The 13,611-nt window shown below is 47.7% G+C and overlaps 1 pseudogene; it reads left to right on the plus strand.

Moving 5' to 3' along the window:
- Positions 1 to 7,192: 7,192 nt before the first annotated feature.
- On the plus strand, positions 7,193 to 8,797 carry LOC130198213 (piggyBac transposable element-derived protein 4-like; annotated as a pseudogene).
- The last annotated feature ends 4,814 nt before the right edge of the window (positions 8,798 to 13,611 follow it).

Genomic DNA, 13,611 nt, shown 5'->3' on the forward strand with positions numbered 1-13,611 from the left:
CGATTCCTGATTCCATACAAATTGATGTTGTGGGATGTGTACGAATATCAGCGCATTCATTTTTGTGGGTTAAAGCAATGGACGCTGAACCTCAATAAATACTCTGTACTGCACCAAATAGCTCGAAACAGTCCCGAAGAACTTTATGTAGATCATCTACTCCAATTTAGTTATGTTTGTCAAAAAACTGCAGGGCTCAGCTTTAGTTTTTGTAGCTGGGCACTGTGGGATAATATTTTAACCAATGTCTAACATCTGGGAGTTCTGGTGCCACACACAGGGCACTGGGAAAGTTTCAAAATATCGGGAGACAGATTTACTCATTTTAGCTTTTGGTGAAAAGTTGTTGTTGAAAAAAACACAGAATCATGCCAGACTCATCTTTAAATTATGGGTTTTTCAAAAAAGGTATATAGTCGTTTCTTGACTTGCAGTAGCTGCAGCTCCAGACCCCTCAAGTGATACTTCTGTGAGGGAGACTCAAAATCATTGTTGTTATATTGGTCCATTCACCACAACATGGTCCAGTTGGAAATATCTCAACAGCTATTCGATGGTTTGCTGTGCTATTTTTTTCGTGAAGAAATTCATGGTTCCCAGAGGATGAGTCCAAATCACTTTGGATCACTTGACTTCTCCTCTAGCGCCACCATCAGGTTGACCTTTTGAGTATTTAGTTTCCCCTCGGTATGAAGTGTCCATCAGCACTTCAGGTCAATTGAATCAATTCGCTGCAGTCTTTGTTTCATAATCCAATTCCAGGCAAAGTAATGACACCCGTCAGCCGCAGCTGCACTGAACCAGCGGTTCTCAACACGGGGGTCAGCACCCCCGAAGGGGGTCGCCGAGATAATTCCCCGTAACCATCTTCCGTGAAGCCACATCATCACAGAAACCATGAGGAAGACAGGCGACGGGTAAACACCGGCACGCGAGCGCCGCCATGTTTCTTTAACAGAAGCTGTCAACTCAAAATATCAAATTACCTGTATTTCCGAGAAAATAAACAATTTTTCTCACTGCACAGTAGAGAATCAATCTGAGACTCCTCGGGATGAACTCAGGGTCAATACCTCACGTCATTCATCTACAGTCTGGTATTCACAGAAGAATCGGTGAAAAAGGCGTCGCACAAGAGACATAATTGTTTTGTTTTTTTGCTGTTTTTTAAATTACCTTCGCATTGAAAATGCGGAAGGTTATGTTTTGATCTCCGTTTATTTATTTCTTTATTTGTATGCATGTTATTCGCAGAACTCAAAAAGTATTGAACCGAATCGCATGGAATTTGGTGGGATGATTGGTTATTATCCGGGGAACAGTTGATTAGATTTTGGGATCAATCGGGTCAAAGATCAAGGTCAAAGGTCATGAACAGGTCAAATCTTCTTGAATGGCATGAACTTTGGTGGGATGATTGGTTATTATCTGGGGACCATTTGATTAGATTTTGGGATCAATCAGGTCAAGGTCATGGAAAGGTCAAACTCTTTTTTTTTTACCATAGCACGATACATTTGTGTCCAATTGGCATGCAACTAATGCCAAAATGTTCATAATTCAATGCCCAATCTTGTGATATGCGAAGGTATGCGCTCTACTGAGTGCCCATTCTAGTTATTCATGTATTAATCTGACTATTAGATAAACAACAATGTGGGCACTCTAGCCAATCCTATTGTCATACAATTTCTGTATATATTGTACTTATATGGTCGAAGTGTCTACACACAGATGTACCAGCTATGGTTGTGTTTAGGTACATATGTAGACGTCTGGCTGGAGGTGTGAACTCTTTCTATCTATCTTTGTTTGTATTTATTTCCCTGGGTGTACTAGTGGGGGGGTATCTGTTTTATATATGTCAACAAAAAGATGAAAGAAAAAATGGAAACATCAGTTAAAGTACATGTTTACTGTGTTATGTACCCGTCGATATTTTCGAATTCCGACCCCTCGGCCGCGGTGTTTGATTGACGGGCGAGGATGCATCAATGCAGAAAAAGACGCTGATAAGAAGTGAGAAGATAATACAAAGAAAATCCACTTCCTGAGCTGCTCAAGAGCTGCTTCCGTAACATTTGGCATGCGCTCACTTCAGATAACTCAGCTTGGAAGTGTCTTTTCTCTGTGAGCCACAGTCATTACGACGGGCTTCGGGGGGATTGAAGGCGCTCCCTCCTCCGACGGTTCCATCGGTTGCGTTCCCATTACAGCTAATTGGATTATTCCTACTCTGTTTATCTCATAATTCCCCACATCTGTAGTTGGGGAGGAGGATGCCGATTGGATGGAGGAGCACAGGATCTCACCCAAGGGATTCTGGGAGTTTTCCCACAGTGGGATCTCGCCGGTCTCCGGGGAACTGGCACCGAACCGAACACGTGAAAATAAAAACCGCCGGGAGGAAGGAGAGACGAGAGCTAAAGCTACGCTACTGAAGAGCTTGATTATTTTATTTCTCCACACAAAACGTTATTTATTTATTATTTATTACCAGATCGGACCAGAGCTTCTCTTGTTTTGAGGCAGCAGATCAATAAAGTTTTTATTGTGAGAGAACGCAATCCAAAAAATGATTGATTTTTATTTTCAGGGCGAGATTGATTTTTACAGGCTGAGAATAGTTTCAGAACATTCTTGAAAGGACAAAGGGTGTCTTCTTCTTCTTCTTCTTGTTGTTGTTGTTGTTCTTTTCCTTCTTCTTGTTCTTCTTTTCCTTCTTCTTGTTCCTGTTCTTGTTCTTGTTCTTCTTTTCCTTCTTGTTCTTCTTCTTGTTCTTCTTCTTCTTGTTCTTCTTCTTCTTTTCCTTGTTCTTGTTCTTCTTCTTGTTCTTCTTGTTCTTCTTTTCCTTCTTCTTCTTCTTTTCCTTCTTCTACTTCTTGTTCTTGTTCTTCTTCTCTTTCTTCTCCTTCTTCTTCTTCTTTTCCTTCTTGTTCTTGTTCTTCTTCTTCTTACCTCCCTTTCTTCTTTATTTCCTTGTTCTTCTGCTTACCTCCCTTTCTTCTATCCTTCCTTCTTCTTTTTCTTCTTCTTTCCTTCTTCTTCTCCTTCTTTTTTCCTTCTTTCCATCCTTTCTTCTTTCCTTCCTTTATTCTTATTTCCTTTATTCTTCTTTCAATTATTCTTGTTTCCTTTCCTTCCTTTCTTCTTATTTCCTTCCTTCTTCTTTTTGCCTTCCTTTCTTTTTTCCCTTCATTCCTTTCTTCTTCTTTCCTTCCTTCTTCTCTCTTCTTCTTTCCTTCTTCTTCTTCTTCTCTTCTTCTTCTTTCCTTCTTTCCTTCCTTCTTCTTCTTCTCCCCCCCCCCCCGAGGCTGTATGCTGTCACGCTGCTTAACTTCCTCTTCACGCGGGAACACCGCGGAGCGAGAAGACCTCGACTGAAAAAAAAGAAATACATAAACACACTGAGCAAGGCGAGACGCTCACCTTGCTCCCTTTCCTTCCTCCCTTCCCTCCCCTCTTTCCCCCCTCATACTATTTGAATTTCTAATACTGTTTATACATCCTCCAAAATGCCTGATGATTAATTATGCATCTAGAAGCGAGTGCTGAAGCGGCCGCCATACATCACAATATTATAATAATGAATTCATGACCTCACACTCGTGGAGGATCGTCATGGACGACCTACTTTTGTCTCGGAATTGTTTTACTTTCCGCTTAAAGCTCGGCGAGAACGATTTAAGTCTCGTTCTCGCATTAAAATAGATCCTCGCTGTAATGTGCGCAGAGATTATCATGTAACTTAAAACATGACGTGTCACCCCGCTTCAGCCCTTTATGTCTCTTTTATCTCTCTTATCCATCTCAGACGCTGAGGACCTTCTCTCAGTGGAATATGTATGAATATGATGATAATGTGTTATTTTACATTTAGCAAAGAGCTCTGCATATCCAATTTAGCACTTTTAACATAAATATTACATTTCATTTTGTTTAGCTTTCATGCAAAGAGACTTACAATACATGCATTCGACCACGAGTACAAACTCAGAATAATTAATTTAAGGAAGTCAAACTACAAATTAAGTGCCATTTTAAATTGTTTTTTATATTTATTTAATATATATATATTTTGTTTATTGCCGTCCTGGCTCTTTATTGGTGGGATGAGCTCTCCAATGACATCAGGACAGCTATAAAAAAATAAAAATATTTAAAATGGCACTTTAGTAGCACTTAAATGGCTTTCTTAACCCTCCCGTTGCCCTCGGGTCAATCTGACCCTCGTAACTGTAGATACACGTACATATGTGAATTACAAGCCTCTGCCCCTGTCCTCTGGGTCAAAAAGACCCAGGTTTGGGTCAGAGTGACCCCGGCGCGTATCCTCCGTGCTCTGCTGGGTCAGAATGACCCGAGTTGAATCCCACGCTCCCCCCTCCCGTTGTCCTCGGGTCAATCTGACCCGCGTAACTGTATATACAGGTACATGTGTGAATTACAGGCCCTCTGCCCTGTCCTCTGGGTCAAAAAGACCCCGCTCTGGGTCAGAGTGACCCCGGCTCGTATCCGTGCTCTGCGGGGTCAGAATGACCCGAGTGGCATCCCACGCGCCTACGTTATTTGGGTCAGAGTGACCCCGGCGCGTATCCTCCGTGCTCTGCGGGGTCAGAATGACCCGAGTTGAATCCCACGCGCCCCCCTCCCGTTGTCCTCGGGTCAATCTGACCCGCGTAACTGTATATACAGGTACATGTGTGAATTACAGGCCCTCTGCCCCTGTCCTCTGGGTCAAAAAGACCCCGCTCTGGGTCAGAGTGACCCCGGCTCTTGTCCGTGCTCTGCGGGGTCAGAATGACCCGAGTCGCATCCCACGCGCCTCCGTTCTTTGGGTCAGAGTGACCCCGGCTCGTATCATCCGTGCTCTGCTGGGTCAGAATGACCCGAGTTGAATCCCACGCGCCCCCCCTCCCGTTGTCCTCGGGTCAATCTGACCCGCGTAACTGTATATACAGGTACATGTGTGAATTACAGGCCCTCTACCCCTGTCCTCTGGGTCAAAAAGACCCCGCTCTGGGTCAGAGTGACCCAGGTCTCAACGCGGGTCTTTCTGACCTTTCTCTCTGTCGGGTGAAAACGACCCGACGCCCGGAACCACCGCAAAGCTCCGCGCCGCGCTTCATTTCCTTCGCCGCCGCGTGGGTTTTTTTTTTTGTCATCGGCCACCGAGCGGGACACAGACGGACTACGACGGCCAGTCGGCAGTTGTGTCTGCAGAGACAACTGCCGGCTCCGGCCGGCCGCACGCACGCACGCACGCACGCACGCAGGCCCGCCCTCCATCCATCCTGGACTTGTACACCTCCAGAGTCTGCGGGCGGCGGCTGCGGGCTGGAAAGATAACTGCAGATCATTCGCACCCCAACACACAAGCCGTTCCGACTCGTCCCTTTCGGTAGGCGCTACAGAGCACCACCGTAAACTCCGTAAAAAACACACCCGACACACGTGGAAGAAAACACAAAACAAAAACAAAAACCCCAAGCATACACACAGGAAACGGCTTCTTCCCAACCGGGCCGTCGCTCTGCTAAACCGTTAATCAGAAACGTCTACACGCGTGCACCGTCACCACTTTATTTCTGCACAATAATGAAAACCACCTTTTTAATAATAATAATAATAATAATAATAATAACGTCTTTCCCACACGTCGGACGTAGCCGGAGGCGGCGGCGGCGGCACAACATTGCGTCGCCGAATACGTTCCCGGTTCACGTGAAATGCAAAAAGATTGACGCGGGGAGAAATAGGATCACAGGACACAGGACTTGTTGTTGTTGTTGTTTGAAACTTGCGTTTATTTCATTTGGTCATCACCTGCAGCGTTACAAGCAAAGACGCACGCACGCACGCACGCACACGCAGACCTCGGCTCTTTTTCCTTCTCCGGTAACAGTTCCCGCTCCCGAGCGCCCGCGCACCGCCGACTCGCACGCCGCGATACGTAACGTTCCGTACTCGCGTCGTCCCCTCGGGTCAAAATAACGACTCGACGTGTAGACGACGACGACGACGACGCGTACTACTAACGCCGTCTTTGGTGCCCGGTGGTGTGCCGCCGCCTCTGCTGCTGCTGCTGCTGCTGCTGCTGCTTGTTGCTGCTTGTTGCTGCTACTGCTGCTACTGCCTCTGCTCGCCTCTGCTCCTGCTGTTTGTTCGCCTCTGCTCCTGCTCGCTGCCGCCTGCCGCTCCTATTGCTGCCGTTGCCAAAAGTCATCATGACGGCGCGTAGATTCACCAGAAGTCAGATTGTCGAAATGCTGGTGGACCCGTTCGCCGCCGCCGTCATTAGAAGAACGCGGTAGCGGTCGTCCTAGCGGTCGTCCTAGCGGTCGTCCTAGCGGTCGTCCTCGCGGTCGTCCTCGCCTCAAAGACGTCGCGACGGCGCCTCGTTTCGCCGACGGTCGGGTCGTCGACCCGGCGCGCGACGCGTCCCCTTCGGGAGTAGGACCCGGAGAAACGGAACGAAAAGGACGAGAAGAACGAGGAGGAGAAGAAGAAGAAGAAGAAGAAGAAGAAGAAGAAGAAGAAGAAGAAGAAGAAGCGCGAGAAAAAGGCGGTAGCGGTCGCGGTCGCGGTCGTCCTCGCGGTCGTCCTCGCCTCAAAGACGTGGTGGCGGCGCCTCGTTTCGCCGACGGTCGGGTCGTCGAACCCGGCGCGGCAGCGTCCTCTTCGGGAGTAGGACCGGAGAACGGGCGATACAAACGAGAACGAGAAGGCTGTAGTGGTGGAGGAGAGGACCGCCGCTCTGCCAAATCCATTGCGACCGCGAGTCGTTTCCCCAGAATTCAGGTTGTCGAAATGTTGGTCCGTCAACCGTCAGGAAGAGGAGGAGGAGGAGGAGGAGAAGGAGAAGGAGAAGAAGACGAAGAAGACAAAGAAGAAGTAGAAGAAGAAGTAGAAGTAGATAAAGAAGTAGAAGAAGAAGAAGAAGAAGAAGAAGAAGTAGACCAAGAAGAAGAAGTAGATGAAGAAGTCGATGAAGAAGAAGAAGAAGAAGAAGAAGAAGAAGCAGCAGACGCCGCCGCCGCCGCTTCTCGAGGTAAAAGACGGACCTTGCTGTCGAAAAACGGTGAAATATCGTGGTCCTCGACGCCGTACGACAGAGCGGGCGCCTGAATCGCCAGCGCCGCCTCCGGGGCCCACGGCGAGTCGACGCACGCGGGGCCGGCCTCGACGCCGCATGTTTGTCACGCCGGCCGTGGAAAGGATCGTCCTGGAGATGACCAATCTGGAGGCTCGCATGAAATACGGCGACGGCTGGAAGGGATGGGACGAGACCGACCTGCGCGCCTCATGGGCCTGCCTGCTGATCTTGGCGGGCGTGTACAGGTCCCGGGCGAGGCCCTCTCCAGTCTGTGGCGCCGAGCGGCAGGGCGTTTTCGGCGCCACGATGCCGCTCACGCTTTCACTCGTGGTCGAGACTGCTGCGCTTTGACGACCGCGAGACGCGAGGCGAGAGACGCGCGACCGACAAACTGGCGGCCGTGAGGGAGGTCTGGGAAGCGTGGGTGGCGCGCCTGCCGCTCCTCTACGACCCGGGCCCCGAAGTGACGGTGGACGAGCAACTGGTTCCCTTCAGAGGTATACCGTTTGGCCGCCCGCCGCCGCCGGCTCTGCTTTTGATGATGATGGCGACGGTGGTGGTGGTGGTGGTGGTGGTGGTAATAATTGTAATAATAATAATAATAATAATAATAATAATCCTCTCTCTCTCGCACGCTCTCGTCCGCCAGGCCGGTGTCCTTTCAGGCAGTACATGCCCAGCAAGCCCGCGAAATACGGCATCAAGTCGTGGGTGGCCTGCGACGCCAGGTCCAGCTACGCGTGGAAGATGCAAATCTACACCGGCAAGCCCAGCGGCGGACGACCGGAAAAGAATCTGGGCACGAGGGTCGTGCTCGACGTGACCGAGGGCCTGACGGGGCGCAACGTCACGTGCGACAATTTCTTCACCTCCTACGAACTCGCGCGGCTGCTCCTGCTCAGGAACAACACCGTGGTCGGCACGGTGAGAAAGAACAAGCCCGAGCTGCCGGCCGCGCTGCTCGCGTGCGGCCAGAGACCCGTCTTTTCGTCAATGTTTGCCTTCACGCCCGACGCCACGCTCGTCTCCTACCTGCCGAAAAAGAGCGGCAAAAAAAACGTGGTCCTCCTGAGCACCAAGCACGCGCGGGGCGACGTCAGCGACCGCGCCGACGCCAAGCCCCTCGTCGTCCTGGACTACAACCGCAACAAGGGCGGCGTGGACAACCTCGACAAGGTCGTCGGGACCTACAGCTGCCGAAGGATGACCGCCCGCTGGCCCCTGGTCGTCTTCCACAACATGCTCGACGTGTCTGCCTACGACGCCTTTGTGATATGGCGAGAGGTCCACCCCGACTGGATGCCCGGCAAACGCAACAAGAGGAGGGTGTTTCTCGAGCTGCTGGGAAAGGCGCTCGCCTATCCGTTCATGGAGAGGCGGAAGCGTCTGCCGCGCACGGAGGCGTCCGCCGCCATTGTCGCCAAAGCTGCCCGGGTGGCCTCCTCCGAGTCCTCCTCCTCCTCCTCCTCTGACGCCGCCGCCGCCGCAGGAGCGTGCGAAGCCTCGGCCTCCTCCTCCGAGACCTTGTCCTCCGAGACCGCCGCCGCCGCCGTGCCGCGCGGGGTGGCCAGTAAGCGAAAGAGGTGTCAGATCTGCCCCTGGAAGAAGGACTCTAAAACATACACCGTGTGCAACGGGTGCAACAAGTACATCTGCAAGGGCTGCACGCTGACATACTGCCCGACGTGTGCCGATGCTTAGGGACTAAAACGTGTGTGTGTGTGTGTGTGTGTGTGTGTGTGTGTGTGTGTGTGTGTGTGTGTAGTTGTGTGTGTGTGTGTTTGTGTGTGCGCAAGGCTCCAGTTTGACCCCAGGACGCAGGGTGTATGATTTCTGAGTAAAGGCAACACGAGGGTTAAACTGATTTCCAGCCTGCACAGAGACTAAAAGTGGATTCTCCGAAAGAATACAGATTTTCTTGATTTTCCACCAAATTGTGTCTTAGGACACAGGATTTACAAGTTTCATGATATTTTCATGAATACCTGATGCTTTGATCACTTTTCTGCCTCAAAGCTGTATGTTCATTTTTTTTCATGCTCCCTCCCGTTGCCCTCGGGTCAATCTGACCCTCGTAACTGTAGATACACGTACATGTGTGAATTACAAGCCTCTACCCCTGTCCTCTGGGTCAAAAAGACCCAGCTCTGGGTCAGAGTGACCCCGGCGTGTATCCGTACTCTGGGTCAGAAAGACCCGAGTTGAATCCCACGTGCCCCTCCCATTATCCTCGGGTCAATCTGACCCGCGTAACTGTATATACACGTACATGTGTGAATTACAGGCCCTCTACCCCTGTCCTCTGGGTCAAAAAGACCCAGCTCTGGGTCAGAGTGACCCAGAGCTGGGTCAGAGTGACCCCGGCGCGTATCCGCGCCCTGGGTCAGAAAGACCCGAGTTGCATCCCACGTGCCTACGTTCTTTGGGTCAGAGTGTGTGTGTGTGTGTGTGTGTGTGTGTGTGTGTGTGTGTGTGTGTGTGTGTTTGTGTGTGCGCAAGGCTCCAGTTTGACCCCAGGACGCAGGGTGTATGCTTTCTGAGTAAAGGCAACACGAGGGTTAAAGAAATAGTTCTGAGTAATTATTTATAATAATAATAATAACTCAGAACAACAATAATCTTTGTTTCTCTTAAAAGTGAGATTCAAGCAGATTACGAGGTTACGCTCTCGTGGTCAAGAGGGAGACAGAGGAGGGCGCCCCTCTCTCTCGACCTCGGCCGACCTTGAAGTTTCATCAGAGTCACCGTGTTCATTCACCGGTAAACGTTAACATATCTGCTTTCATGCAGCAACTCTACAAACAATGATGTCACTCGTGCTCTCAGAGCCAATCAAACGCTCCGAAATGTCCCTCACTTATTATTGACGTGTCTTCATCGGGTCGCCGGCAGCTGATTGGATGAATTATGATTCCTGGGGGGTGAACAAAAAGTGGTTTGCATCACCTTTACACAACAGTGAAGAGGTCCATTTATACTCTCTCTCTCTCTCACTCACACTCTCTCTCTCACACACACTACCTCTCTCACACTCTCTCACACACTACCACTCTCACACTCTCTCTCACTCTCTCTCTCTCTCACACTACCTCTCTCACCTCTCTCTCTCTCACACACACTACCACTCTCTCACTCACACTCTCTCTCTCACACACACTACCTCTCTCACACTCTCTCACACACACTACCTCTCTCACACTCTCTCTCACACTCTCTCTCTCTCTCTTACACACTACCTCTCTCTCTCTCTCTCACACTCTCTCACCTCTCTCTCACACTCTCTCTCACACTCTCTCTCTCTCTTACACACTACCTCTCTCTCACACTCTCTCTCACACTCTCTCTCTCTCTCTTACACACTACCTCTCTCACACTCTCTCACACACACTACCTCTCTCACACTCTTTCTCACACGCTCTCTCTCACACACTACCTCTCTCTCACACTCTCTCACACACTCTCTCTCTCTCACACTCTCTCTCTCTCTCTCTTACACACTACCTCTCTCACACTCTCTCACACACACTACCACTCTCTCACTCACACTCTCTCTCACACACACTACCACTCTCACACTCTCTCTCTCACACTCGCTCTCTCTCTCTCACACACACTACCACTCTCTCACTCACACTCTCTCTCTCTCACACACACTACCACTCTCTCACTCACACTCTCTCTCACACACTACCTCTCTCACACTCGCTCTCTCTCTCTCTCTCACACACACTCTCACAAACTCTCTCTCACACACACTACCTCTCTCTCACACTCTCTCACACACACTACCTCTCTCTCTCTCTCACTCTCTCTCACACACACTACCTCTCTCTCACTCTCTCTCACACACACTCTCACAAACTCTCTCTCACACACACTAACTCTCTCTCTCACACACACCTCTCTCACACTCTCTCTCACACACTACCTCTCTCTCACTCTCTCTCACACACACTCTCACAAACTCTCTCTCACACACACTACCTCTCTCTCACACTCTCTCACACACACTACCTCTCTCTCACTCTCTCTCACACACACTACCTCTCTCTCACTCTCTCTCACACACACTCTCACAAACTCTCTCTCACACACAATACCTCTATCTCACACTCTCTCACACTCTCTCACACTCTCACTCACACACTCTCTTACTCTCTCTCTCACACTCTCACTATCTCTCTCACTCTCTCTCACTCACACTTTCTCTTGACATTTTGGCGCGTGGTTTCTGCCCCCCAACCTGATGAAATCTCTCTCTTTTATCGAAGCGCTCGATAAACAATGTGCACCTTAACCCCGGCCCGTCCGTTGGCTGAATACTTTTTATTTCTTTGTCTATTCTGTCTTTGAGTTTTAACTCCAGGTGCAATTTGGTGTCAATGCTGGAAAATAAACATCTGACTGGAGGCAAAAGGTGAGCCAGAGACGTGTCAGCGTATCCAATGTAACGTATAACGGGTTCATGTGGAGTAAATATATAATTCAGGGTATTCATTAAGATGCTTGTTGCTTTTTCTGCCTATCTCTCTGTGCGTGTATACATATATGTATACATATTTCAGAGCATATTTACAATTATAAATCCCAATGGAGAAAGTAAAACATGAAAAAAGAAGAAGATAAATCGCTCAGCTTCTTATGTTTATTAATTACAGGCACTACGCCTTCTAGCTCGCAAGGAGGGGGAGAGAAGAAAAAAACAACAGCACAATTTACTGCACCACAGGACAAGAGATTCATCCTCGGGTGTTGTGGTTTCAGGCTTGTTTGTGGATTCAACGTGTGTCTTTCATTTCTATTGAGAGTGAGAGAAGAGAGAGAAGAGAGGACGGAGGAGGATCTGAGATTCAATTTACGGACAAGATGGAAAGCCAACACAGGTGTCAGGAGTGAAAAATATTTTCCATTGACAAGTGAAATAAGTTTACGATGTTGGGCTGTGATGGTTCTGGCAGAAACATCCAGAACCACGTGTGTGTTCCAGCTCGCATGCAAGAAGGCTCCTGAAATCCTGCAACTCATTAACTTAAATATATATATATATATATATTTATGTGGATATATATATTTATATATATTTATATAAATATATATATATACATTTATATATATATATACATACATTTAAATATATATATAATTCAGGGTATATATATATAGAAATATCTATATAGATTTATATATATGTATATATATACATATATATATATACATAGATATATATATAATATATATAAATGTATAAATATATATATATATATAAAATATTTGTATATATATATACATCGACAGAAAAAAACAAATGTAGAAATTATTGCAAATTTATTAAAGAAAAACTGAAATATCACATGGTCATACCCACTGTCTATATATATATATATATATATATATATATATGTACAGGAGATATAGTAAACACTCTGGAAATGAGTTTTTCTTGTACCTGTGGCTGACGCGGCGGCTTCTAATCCGTCTCCTGAGAATTCACTGATGTTCAGGGATGTTGCGTAATCAGCGCTTGTTCAGCAGGAAATGAATAGAGGGGCTTTTTTATTTATTTATTTATTCTTCTTTCTCTTCATTTCAGTGGAACCAAATAGGCCTTGAACGATTTCCATAAATGAAAGAAACATGCAGCCCCCCCCTCCCGCCCACCCACACCTCTCAAATTTTATATTCCTCCCCGTCAAGGTTTGTTTATTTTTAATCTCCTTTGTTAGACCGTCATTTTAACCCCCCCCCCACACCCCCCATCTCCCTCGAGGTGGATTTCGTAACTCATTTGCTCACCTGAGAAGACCACGGCGTGGCACGTGAATATGAAGGGAGGAGAGGAAAATGCCTCTTTCGGGACAAAAGCAATCACTTGAGCACATTTGGAGTCAGACGATGGACACACGGGTCATTTCAGATGATTTCACGCCAATTTGCTGGTTGAAATATACCTTTTTTCCCTTCTAATATAGGATACAGTCAGACACCTGGGGGGACGGCCCTCGCCATAGAAACCGTACAGCAGCTAGAGGAGGAGAGGCAGAGGGAACATGAAAGCATGGCATGACACACGCTCATATTTCTTTATTAATTCTGAGGGATCAATGATTCCCCCCCCACCCACACACACACACCTATTAATGTTGTTGTTTGTGTCGAATGCTCGGCAGCGGTGTTGTTATTCGGCATCGTGACACATTTCTGTTGTACCTGAGATAAATAAAAGCTGTACGGAAAACAAGATTCCTGTGTTTTTTATTTATTGTGTCGCCTTCAAACAAGAGGCCTCCTCCCGGGAGCTCACACACACACACACCTCTTTGTTCCTTTTTATTAGAGGAACAACTCTCCATGTTTATTCCCCTCTATTTTGAATCGCGATATTTAAATCATTTTGATATTTTTGTTGCGGTATTCCGATAATTCCCGAAGTCTTAATGTTTATTTTTTTTACATTATTTTTAAAGGTGCTATATAAATAAAGTTATTATTATATTATTATTTATATATATTTGGAT

This window comes from Pseudoliparis swirei, chromosome 1, assembly GCF_029220125.1.
Source record: "Pseudoliparis swirei isolate HS2019 ecotype Mariana Trench chromosome 1, NWPU_hadal_v1, whole genome shotgun sequence".
NCBI lineage: Eukaryota > Metazoa > Chordata > Actinopteri > Perciformes > Liparidae > Pseudoliparis > Pseudoliparis swirei.